This window comes from Macrobrachium rosenbergii, chromosome 2, assembly GCF_040412425.1.
Source record: "Macrobrachium rosenbergii isolate ZJJX-2024 chromosome 2, ASM4041242v1, whole genome shotgun sequence".
Taxonomy (NCBI): domain Eukaryota; kingdom Metazoa; phylum Arthropoda; class Malacostraca; order Decapoda; family Palaemonidae; genus Macrobrachium; species Macrobrachium rosenbergii.
In genome coordinates this window covers 73,070,837-73,083,624 of record NC_089742.1, presented here as the reverse complement: position 1 = coordinate 73,083,624, position 12,788 = coordinate 73,070,837, and the positions used below count along the sequence as shown (strand labels likewise).

Genomic DNA, 12,788 nt, shown 5'->3' with positions numbered 1-12,788 from the left:
CGCTGAACAATCGAAGAGCGTCTCGTGTATTGACGATGAACAGACGGAATCGAAAAGCGTCTCATGTACTGACGATGAACAGTCGAAGAGCGTCTGATGTACTGAAGGCGAACAATCGAAGATCGTCTGATGCACTGAAGGCGAACAATCGAAGAGCGTTTCATGTGCCGACAATGAACAATCGAAGAGCGTCTCAAGTACTGACGATGTACAATCGAAGACCGTCTCATGTACTGACGACGAACAATAGAAAAGCGTCTCGTGTACTGACAATGAACAATCGAAGAGCGTCTCGTGTACTGACGATGAACAGACGAAAATGAAAAGCGTCTCATGTGCTGACGATAAACAATCGAAGAGCGTCTCATGTACTGACGATGAACGCTCCAAGAGCGTCTCGTGTACTGACGGGGAGAGTGAAAGTTATGGAGAGACAAACCGGATGTCTTAAACACTCTTTGAGGTACTGAATAAAAAGCGAACTCATACGAAGTGTGCTCGAAGCATTTCTTTTAACTTCCCTACACTGGGTTTGAGCATTATTTCCATCTTCCGTACAGAAAATTTCCACACAATATGTTAACAGGGCAAACGTGAAGGTAAAGCGTGAAATCAGATATCTTTGGTTTGAAACATAAAGGAAACTTGACAGTCTTTGACAAATGCAAATGACTATGATTAGTACCGAGTTTTCGTACCTACGCCGGTAATTATGTTCCTACTAAAAAATGCCTTTTTAACCCTGACTGAGGCGTCTGCGCGGAACTTCAACAACTGCGCATGCGGTGAAAGTGTTAATACTAAAAGTGACAGTAGCTGTATCCATAAATGACGCTCTTCCTTGTGCAATAACGCTCAGTTCAGGAAACAGAATTACACTTTCTTTTAATGTGCATGACCAATGGCCAGACTTCATGCAAGTCTAGCATCAAGAAACATCACAAGGCTAGTCACTGGATAACGCCATTTTTAGTTTAGGACACACTTACTTTTCGTACCTATGGGACCCATGCAATCATTGGTCAAGATTAACTAATTATAGGTCTCCATATTCACCAAATGCCAATTTGAATACAACAGTATGTTTGATAATGAAGAGAGCTTGATAGTCTGCGTTTTGCGAATACTTCACATCCACAAAAAGTAGGCCTACTAAAAACAGGGACACAGGGGACGCACACACTATGCGTCTATTATTTTTAATATCCACAGTGACCTCTAACTTCACACATTCATCGTACGCTTTTGCATACTCTTTCCCCTACAAGCCTGTAACAAAGCGTCTTAACTCCTCGACCTCCTCACACTTTTTGAATACGACAGTCACTACAAGCTTAGGTTTAGGCTGGCAGTGGTAGGAGTATCACAAAAGCGCCAGTAATTCGAGAGGATAAGAGGTCAATGTGACTATTCTCAATGTAAACTGAGCCATATAATATATATATATATATATATATATATATATATATATATATATATATATATATATATATATATATATATATATATATATGTGTGTATGTATGTATGTGTTTATGTGTATGCGCGTGTGCTAGCCTATATTTTTTCAACATCAAGCCATATTTATAACGGGTTGGCTCCAGAGCAAAAGCTTCATGTACCCATAGTATATGCTCCTCAACAACGCAACAGACCTTTTGCGCTCTACCACTCACCTGTCTTGCACACACCCGCATTTCAAGGATATTAAGGACCCTGTGGTCAAATACATCCTTCACATCATCTATCCAACCTATTTTAGGTTTTCCTCTGCTCCTCCCCACTAACATTCTGGATTGTATTCTTGTCATTATCCTATAGTCCTCCATTTATTCCGCCTGACCAAATCATCTCAAAGCACTCATATCCATCCATTAACTAAGTTAACTTGTTGATTACTTTTACACATTGCAATATCTTTCAATTTTCTTTTATTGCATATCATTGTATATCATACAGAAACACTTTATCTAAATTGCCTCAACCATTTTTCTTTTATTTGCATGCAACAACCACACTACCTGAGAGGAGAATTGGCTCAATAGTACCTAAGTACGTTTCTACCTTGGCTTGCATTGTCACTCCTTGTCTCTTGCCAGTCTTTTACCTGATTCTGTGATTCACCGCCTCTCCTCCTGCCATTATCTTTTACAGGTTATTCCCGTACTTTAATAAAAATCAACTGCTTCTACTTCTCCAAAATCAATGTTAACATTTTGTGCTCTGTCTTCCGTGTTTCTATGTCCTTTCTCTCCCGATCATTTACCCTAAATTTTCGTGGTAAAATATGCCAATGTACACCATTCCACACTCAACCATTACTGTTCATGCCGTCTCATAATACCATGTTTCATGTTACAAATCTGGTTAGCATAATAAATACACATTCTGTATGATTAATTACATTTACATAATTATGTAACTTTTTAAAAGCACGTTTTTTCTGGGTATATCCTTTAGTTTCCTCCATACCAAAGCCAAAAATAAGACGGAAATGCAGACAATGAACAAAATATATCTTTTATGGTGTGGGAACATTAATAGCCAAGGTTGGCCCGAATAAGACCGTTCCACAAGACGGAATTCTTCTTTGGGAGATGACAGGCTTTTGATTCTCTTCTATCAGGAAGATGAGTGTACAAAGAGCCTCCTCAACAGACACGAGAACAGTACTCGTATATACGAGGATGGCTACGCACTGCTTAATGTGGACTCTGAGACACAGATTCATCCCTGTTCACAATGCGATCCTTCCAAGACCAGATACCTGGAAATGCTATTTATTGCAGTTCAGAAATCGTATACGTATTCTAATGAAAATTCGCCCCCACCTCAAGGTTCGACCAGATTCACATCAGCACGAGATGTCACTATAAGCCAATCCCGTCGCCTTCGAATGAGTTTCAAGCCAAGAGATCCAAAATCAATATTACCATTATAAGAACTGCGTGAAAAGAATGATTTTCAATCAGTACAGATCGTAATTTGAATTTTTATCAAATATCACCAAACATTTCAGAAAATCTCTCACGGTTATTTATCTTGGTAGCTACAGAAACACTGTTATGAAAATCAAGCACTAAAAGTCCACAGCACAAAATGAAAGCAAACCAAAATTTTTAAAAATTCATAAAATGATTGGCTCGAGCAAGAGAATTTCTGTTGTTACACCCTGAAGGCCCAAACGACCCTTGGAGCGAGAAGAGCTGAACTGGCCGTTGCTTGTTGGTTCTTTTACCACTGAACGCACCACACCTCATCAGGCAAACAGTATCGAAATTCTTTTTAACGAAATGACTGTGTCGAGAACAAAATGTAAACTTCTCTCCCAAGTGTAACAGCAGTTCTCTATTGACAAAAGCAGCTTGAATTAGCCTTAAAAACGTTTCTACGCACATATGAGTAGCGATGACAGGAATTTCGGAAACGGTGACGCAATACTCGTCATAAACCAACTCGGCTGTACATTACATATGCAGAACAATGACCCATTCAAGGCTGGAGAAAGAACGTTCAGTCTCTCTCTATCTGTTTATATCTATCTGTATGTATATACTGTGTGTATATATATAGTGTGTGTGTGTGTGTGTGTGTGCACAACATTACCTTAATTGTTCTTTTGTTATTCCAGGCAATGTAGCACAAATTAAAGGCAAAGAAAATTACTGTTACCGATGTGTTCCCGAAAACAGCTGACGGCTAGCTACCAACTATTTGGACAGACCAAAGGAATTTGGTTTTGTCCTCTCTGCCACTTGGATAATTGAAAAAGAGGCTACAGAAAATTATTACATTCTCCGCTGTTTCATATACTTGTACAGAAACCTCATCAGCTGCACTTCTGCCCTAAACACACTGAACCCCTCACCTGCGTTATGTATGCACTCTTCCTCTTTCTGAATATTAAAGCACATACATTCCAGCACCCGTTCTACCCTCCCCAGTAGCACTTCCTCGGTTCGATCTTCCTTTCCTCGCTCCTCGTATGGCTGCCGAATTACACATTCTTCACTGAGCTTTCATCCTCCGTCCTTTCCACATTACATGACCAAAAAACTCAAAAGATAGTGATAATTACTTATGCCAAGATTTCTCTCTTACAACCTATACTAGAAAAAACCTTTGCAACGGTTTTTCCTTCCTTTCCCTTATTAGTATGCATCAGCCCCTTTCTATGTGAAACTATTGCTGTCCATAGACTCACCGCTCCTACTGCTGTCCATAGACTCTCCGCTCCTACTGCAAACTTTTTTTTAGAGATTTTTCTCCCTTCCTCGCTTTATAATACTTGTCTCTCATCGTACCATCGCCTGCCACATTAATCAACCACTTTCAGTCTTCCACCATCGACGCTGATGTTCATCATCTTACTGACTTACGTTTACCCTCATTATTAACTCTCGCTTTCCGACTTGCTTATCTTAGAAAAACTTCCAAACTCTTACCAGACTGCACCTTGTCCTCACTATCACCAGTAAACATGGTATTATTTACAAACATCTGCCCCACCGCGTTCCACTCACTGACCCTTCTCGTCTCACAGTTCTGTACTGACATCTGTCCTCTCCCTCACTTGACTCCATCATTACATAAAGATCCTTGGAGGCTGAACACTACCTTGTCTCTAACCTACTTTTATGCCAAACCCTTCACTCGCGCTGACATAATCTGACAAGTTTTGATTTTATTATGAGACCTCTCTCTTCTCAACAAACGAACCTCTACAACACCAAGCTCCCTCAACACCCTAAATATTTTGTCCTAAATCATCAGTGCTGAGTTTCCCCTTTCTTGAGAGTCTTGCAAGTCTTTCCGATCATCAGTTGGGAGTCAGCAAGGCAAGAGTTTCTGAGGACCTTCCTTTGTCTGTTACTGCTGCCTTTGGACATTGCTTTCGAAATCTAAAATTATTCCACCTAACATTAAAAAAAAAAAAAAGTTTTCGATAAACTTCCTGACTGGGCTTTAATCCTCCTCTCCACAGACTCACTTTCACGATTATATTTAAGCATTTTCTGTATTGGCTCCCGCGTTTATGAATGATCCTCTTCTAACCTTATTTTGAAACATGCTTTGGCTTATGCTCCAGTACTCCAAACCCATCTTACATTCGCCTCATATTGCTTTCGCTGGGCACACTCAGACTCGAATTCACGTTTTCTCTTTTCTTAACTGCGATCTTGAAAGAAAATTTAACTTTGGACATCATAAATTTGACACACACACGAAGCTTCAGTCATCATTTAAATTTTGGCTTCTATTTTGATATGGATAATACAACCTCTCTTCTCTATGAACTGGGTTTTCACACTGTTTTGAACCTGTCTTGAGCAAGCCAAATAAACGTTTATTTTGATGTAATAAATTGACTTCGCATTTGACATACTTATGTCTTCATTTTCAGTTTTCTGCCGGCCAATGAAGAATTTAATTCTGGTGATAGAAATTAATTTCTTGGTATAATGTGGTTCGGATTCCACAATAAGCTGTAGGTTCCGTTGCTAGGTAACCAGTTGGTTCTTAGCCACGTAAAATAAGTCTACTCCTTCGGGCCAGCCCTAGGAGAGTTGTTAATCAGCTCAGTGGTCTGGTTAAACTAAGGTATACTTAACTAACTTATAAGAGAAAACTATTGAGATGGCTGCACTTTTCCTGTCCGCCCTCAAATCTTAAAATCTACTGTGGCTCGAGGGCTACAAATTTATATGTTGATTATCCACCCTCCAATCATCAAACATACCAAATTGCAGCCCTCTAGCCTCAGCAGTTTTTATTTTATTTAAGGTTAGAGTTAGCCATGATCGTGCATTTGGCAGCGCTATAGGAGGGGCCACCACCGGCCCGTCGCTGAAAGTTTCATGGGCAGCGGCTCATACAGCATTAAACGCTGTACAGAAAACTATTGCGAAGAAACTTCGGCGCATTAGTTTTCGACAGGAGTGAATTAACACAATTCTTTGTAAACGGCCCTGACCTCACCTCCTCTACAGTTTTTGGTCACCGTTCTGTTGAAGTAACGGTAAGCCCTTTCTTCTTTTTCTGTTCAGGTGGCCACGTAGCACTCGCCAGACGACTTCCCTCCCCTTCTCCCACTTGTCTCCTGGTGTGGAGTACAGCAATCCTCCCTTCATTGCTCACTTCAGCGCGGTCTTTGTCACTGCAGAGCTTATATGCAGTATCTCTCTCCTTTTCCTCTACTTTCTCTCTCTCTGAGCCATGTTTGTAACCTTACTTTCAAGAGGCAGGTCTATCGCTTTCCTACGGATATGATACCTCTCCTCTTCCTCTTCTGCATCTTCATAATGAACAAGATTAGAAAACTGGATATTTGTTATCCCAGCCTTTTGTTCAACCCTCTCACATCAAATCCAGTAGGAAAACAGTGGCACAGGAACCCCATCGGTTTCCCTAAATGTCCATGGTGTTGTTACATGAACCAACTGCAAGTATGTTTGTGTTTGTGTACACACACACACACACACACACTATATATATATATATATATATATATATATATATATATATATATATATATATATATATATATATATATATATATATAATATATATATAATATATATATATATATATACTGTATATATACATATATATATACGCACAGTATATACTGTATATATATATATATATATATATATATATATATAAATATAATTATAATTCACGAGCGCGCCTTGAACAAACACTTGCAATTGGTTCATGTAACGAAAATGCCAGGGACGTTCGTGAAATTTTCTTAGGATTCCTGTGCCACTACGTTTTCATACTGGATTTACACTTTTCCTCTGCTTAATTGTTATATATATATATATATATATATATATATATATATATATATATATATATATATATATATATATATATATATAATTTATATATATATATATAATTTATATATACATAATTATATATGTATATAATGCGAGTGTTTACTCATGCATACGAGTGTGTAGCCAAATAGTGGTGACTAAACAATATGAAAATACACTGCATGCGTTTCCCATCATGAATTACACCTCACCGAAGTTTTTATTTGAGGGAATTCTATAACAAGATCGCCTTCTCCAAATGTGATCCGAACTAAAGATGTAATGCCTACTTTGTATATCGTTACAGTAACTACAATGGGCTCCATTATAAAAATTTATATAATGAGTGCCACTGGTTCTCTATTGTCGACCGTTATTTTCACGATCTCACTAAAGAAAAATATCGGCAATTTCCAGTAGTCTTAATACCTTATTTCCCTCTTTTTCCTTATGCCAGGACAAAGATTTTCTTGCACGAAAGTACACGAAATGAGCTTATCCGTATTTTGACTTTGAAAGGGCAAGACCCAATATAACCAGAATATTCACAGTCATTTTGCAAAAGCCCTCTGTGAGTAACATTTAGTTTCCATGAATAGCTACAAGCAATTTTGTCACATGAGCCCATAAATCCTCTGTACGTTTCACCACCAACTTATAACTCGAGATATCTGAACACTGAATCACGTACTGAAGCACAGTCTTGTCCAGTGACCATAAAAACAATAAAAATGTCACAACACTTACAACAATGAAAGGAATTAAGCACTGACTGACCAACAATAGGAACACTTACTGAACGCCAGGAGCAAACGTACTGCTAACGGTGTCACGGTAAGTCGGTAACAGCTGATCGCAAGACTGTTGATGCCGAGGAACTTGACCCAAAGTCTCATACTGTACCACGGGAACCATTCAGCCAATTTCCAAGCGACGACGGCTGCATTCCCGAATTTTTAAAACACATCGAAAAGCACTGTTTGGGATCCTATGGCTGAATTCAGTATTGCTTTTATAAAAGCCATAATTTTGTTTAACTTCATTGCTCACTGATATTATCTGTCACAACTGAGCTGTATTCCAACAGGAAAAGTATTCAGTGCTACAGTAAGAAGGAACGTGAGTTTCTACACATAACTGTTGCATCTTATTATACCACCTGGTTATAACAGTACAAGATTATTTGCACATAAAATTGAGAGAGAGAGAGAGATAAATCAGCGACTTTCACTTTATCATAACATTTCGATCTGGTTTGACCTTGGCAATTACTACAAAAACTCCCAGAAGCCATGTTGTGACACGCTGATAATGCAGTTAATGGACTTTAACTTACTCTGAAAACCAATGAATTGCATAATCTGAAAACCTGAAAAATTTGTCATCAACACTAGAGGGGGATATATATATATATATATATATATATATATATATATATATATATATATATATATATATATATATATATATATATATATATATATATATAAAACATTATATATATACTGTATATATATATATATATAAACATCAATATAATAAAGACATCAATGAAAGACAAATTACGCACTGTCAACATGATACACACATACCATTTTCATCCCCGACAGATGTTTAAATCTGTTATTTAATAGATACAAAAATATTTGTGAATAACCAAGGATATATAATCCCTTAAGACAAGTCAGATGCAATAACATCAAATGACAATACAGCGTTTTTTTATCCACATATAATAGAAACATCTTTAGACAAGTATTTCTCTTGCAATCACTTATATGAATTTTAGTAACCTAATATTCCTTCTTAGAAAGGCTTTTAAACAGCATTAACTTTATTTCAACTCTGTCATCAGCAATATAATACTTTCATACTGTTATTATTAAAGAAGTTTAAAGCAGACCACTGGGCTGACTTTCAGCTCTCATACCGCTGGCCCGAAGGATTAGAATAAAATACCAGGTCTAGGCCTGAGGCCAAGCTCTGGAACCGAATAGTTCATTCAGTGTGATGATGAATGAGTGAAAATTAAACTAAAAAACTGCACAAGGGCACACGCTTCCACACTGGAACGCATGCACACAATAAATACATTTACTCACGCATCCATATATACATAAAATTCAAAGCTCTTTTAATTTTTATTTCATGTATGCTATGTGTGCTTTCCAGTTCAAGTGAGTATATCAAATACTAATCCTAAAAATTTTGCTGTTTGGCCAGTTGGTATACTATGGTTTCTGATTTTTAAATCCATTTCTTCACCTTTTTTCCGCTCTATTTTTATAAAACATGAGTGCTTGAGTTTTATCTATTGAAAATTTAAAACTTTCAGATGAGGCCCATTCATCTGTTTTTATTATGCTTTTATTAATGATTCATTCTGCATGTGTTATACGAGATGCTGAATAATATATGGTAAAATCATCCATTTGCAGGTTACTTTTAATTCCGACAGGTAGATCATAGGTGATGATTCATTGCTCAAGTAAACAGTGTGCCACTAAGGACGCTTCCTTGTGGAATACCATTTCAAGTGGAAATGTACTTGACAATATATCATCAATTCTCACCTGAAGAGTGCGATCTGTTAGAAAGTTTTGGATAAACCTAAGTAAATGTCCACGGATGCTGTTTTTATGTAACTTTTAATATTGCATACCTCCATGTAGTACTTTATTCCTTTCCAGTGTCAAAACGACAGCTACAGTAATTTGTTTTCGTTCAAATTCCCTGCGTATATGGTCTTATAAGTTGGATAGAGAATCCAATGTAGATATGTTACACTGTGATCCGAACTGAGTGGAGTCAGAATTTAATTTTTCGAATGTTCCACGCTAGTCGAGCATTTACCATTTTCTCTGGTAATTTGCATAAGCAACTTGTTAAAGAAATTGGTTCGAAGACATAAGTGATTATAAACCTCTAAAAAGTATGACTTTGCCAAAGGTGCTAAGTGGCAGATCATCTCAAAACAAATATTGTCACCTCCAGGAGCTGATTTATGCTGTTCGAGAGAGCATATTCCAACTCTTCCATATTAAATTTTCTATTATAATATATATCTTCTATTTTTTCAAAATTTATTGTTATTAATTCTATATTATTTTTGTGCAGAAGTGTTCATCTAAATTATTATCACTACTTATATTGGCTAAGTTTTCTCCTATTATATTACTTATTTATTTCGGATCAAGTATACTTTTCCCTTCTTTTAATGTGGAATGTCTAGATGGTTTAACATGGGTACCATTTATTTTCCTGAATTTTTCCCATAGTTTTTGTATGAGAGTATTATTAGAGAGATCTGGCACACATTTCTTCCATGAAAAGTTTTTTCCTTGAATTGCTTCCTTTTTAAATTTTGCAAATATTTTGTTGTATAGAGGTTTTAATGTATCAACTTCTAGTACTAATATAGATGTTTTTTGTAAAGTTCCTTCTAATACTAGTAATGTTTTATTTATTTTATTGAACTTTCTATTCAAATTATCTAATCATCTGCCTGTTGAGTGCTTTATTTTTATTAATTCTGTTAGCTTATCTGACCACCATGGAACTTTGTTTTGTTGGATGAGATTTTGAGTTTGGTATTGCTTTATCAGCACCATTTTTAATGAAATTAATAAGAAATTTATTAGTTTCATTATAGTCTTTTATATATTCAAGTGGTGGGATATTCCTAGTGTGTAATTCATATGGCTCCCAATCTGCTTTATAAATGTTGTGTTGAGGGACATGCTTGGTGGGATTACTTTGTAATAATGAAATCAATATTGGGAAATGATCACTGGTGTGCAAGTCATCAACTGTATTCCAATCTAATCTGTCAACTAGCCTTGTTGTATGTAGAGTCAAGTGTACTGAGGAAAATGTCCCATGTCTTTTTGAAAAAATATGTGCTGATTTCGACATCATTTGTACAGCACATGTTTTAATCTATGAATTCTTCTGTTTTACTTCCTGCTCTATTTGAATGTGTACAATTACAGTCCCATATTGGGTTGTGAGCATTAGAATCACCTGCTATTGATGTATGTTCCTTGGTATTGTTAAGTAAATCTTTAAATTTATCAATGTTCGTAATTTTTTTAGGTTGATTATATAAATTCTAAATTACATAATTATCGTTTTTTATTCGTATTTTAGTACTTGCCATTTGCAAGTCAGTAATGTTTACAGGTACTTTGTCTTAACATACTTTGTTATATACATAATTATATAGCGGTACCTAAATTTCCTTCTTCTTCTCTAGATGTAAATACTAAGGTATCTTTACCTATTGTTGATATTGTTTTGTTGACATGCTGTAAACATAAGATCACTGGTCCGTATTCCCTTAGTAATCGTTATTTTCTCCTAAATGTAATCGGGTCTGCAAACCATTTACGTTTCATTGTATAATATAATGATTGATAATATTACGTTAGTGTGTTCAAGTGTTATTTTCTTTTTGTGCATTACCAATCTGCATTTTTTCTAAAATTTTATTTACGACATTTATTTGTTTTTCTTTATAACATACTAGATGCCAAGTGCACATGCAGACCTTTTCGTGAGTGTCTAAAAACTAGTAGCTTCTTTATTTCTGTATTTTATAAAACTTCGTGTTTGTTAAACTGTCTTTGTTATGCTACTGTTTTTGTTGCACAATTCAATGGAACATTCATTACAACCACGTGTTTTCATGTGTCGTTTTTTCGTTTACTCTTGCCGCACCAATTATTGGTGATGGAGTAATCTCTTCTCCCATCACATAATCATCCTTGTCAGTGGTTTGTTCCTCTACTATTTCTTCGATGTTTTGGGTGTCTGCTTCCAATGGTTTTATTATTATTTTAGGAGACAAAGGTATATTCTTACAATTTTTGGGTTTATGCTCTATCTTCGGGTCTTTTGTCTTAAGTTTAACTGTTTCTATCATAATAGTTGGGTTTTCGGTGTTGGGTGGAGTTCTCTCTAAAGGCCCCTTTTTGTCTTTAGCTTTCAGTTCATTACAACCTTCTGATATTTCTGTTTCCATCTGCCTTATTATCTCAAATGAATTTGAATAAATATTTGGATACGTTTCTTGGGGTTCTTTGCTCTATTAGTTTCTTCTTGCAAAGTAGTCATTTTTCTTTGAGATTTAGCTATCAGGGTTTTGTTACTCTTATCTATTTCCATTTTTGTTTCGTTGTTTGATCTTATTATAGTGGAAAGGATACGTTTCCTAGCAGAATCATGCATTCCTCTAACTTTCAGTTCCAATTTGGCCTCTTCTATAGGCATTCCTGTTCTCTCCTGCAGTAATTTTAATTCTGTGCTGTATATATAATACATACATTCCTCAGACCTTGCATGGTGATTTTGCCCACGGTTCACGCAATTTGGTTCACCACACCTCCACTGTGTGGCATGTTCGTCAGATCCACAATACGCACATACAGATGTATTTCGGCAATTTTTTTCTTGTATGTCAATACTTACTACAGTTTTGGCACTGTTGTGGTTTTGGAACATTCGGTCTCAGTTCTCTGTTTTGGCCCATAATTTTAATTTTTAAGGGTAAGACTTGCCTTTCAAATTTTACTTTTGCTATTCTCAGTGTTTTTTTCATTACTCATCTGTTGGCTATGTTGTATATTTCACAATCTTGTACGTTGTTCTTCCCCCCCTTTTTTTAAGGGACTCCAGTAATATACTTAATTTCTATTGGTTCTTCATTATCAGCAGGAAGTACTATGGTACCCTGTACACTATTCATGCTGCAATGTTTTTTATATGCACCTTTATATTATCAATCTTTTTTATAGTCAAGTAATTTTCTGATTGATTTTTTGTTGTGGTTTCTATCAACCACATCTGGTCTTTTATTTGTCTGAATGACATTTCAGAAATTGAATGTCGATTCAACAGGAAATTTTCTCATTTCAGTGCCGATATTTTCCTGTCTGTTTCTAAGGTCAGGAACCTTGACCT

The 12,788-nt window shown here is 36.2% G+C and overlaps 1 protein-coding gene across 2 annotated transcripts in view; it reads right to left on the bottom strand.

The window, feature by feature from the left end:
• LOC136848584 (general transcriptional corepressor trfA) overlaps nucleotides 1-7,717 on the bottom strand; it is an 81,542-nt gene extending 73,825 nt beyond the window's left edge. Inside the window, exon 1 of one of the 2 annotated variants that reach the window (XM_067120890.1) lies at nucleotides 7,624-7,717. The gene's annotated coding sequence lies outside the window, so the exon portion shown is untranslated. Of the gene's footprint in view, nucleotides 1-7,574 lie in introns of both variants that reach the window. The other variant, XM_067120901.1, reaches the window with a different exon arrangement.
• Between the last annotated feature and the right edge of the window lie 5,071 nt (nucleotides 7,718-12,788).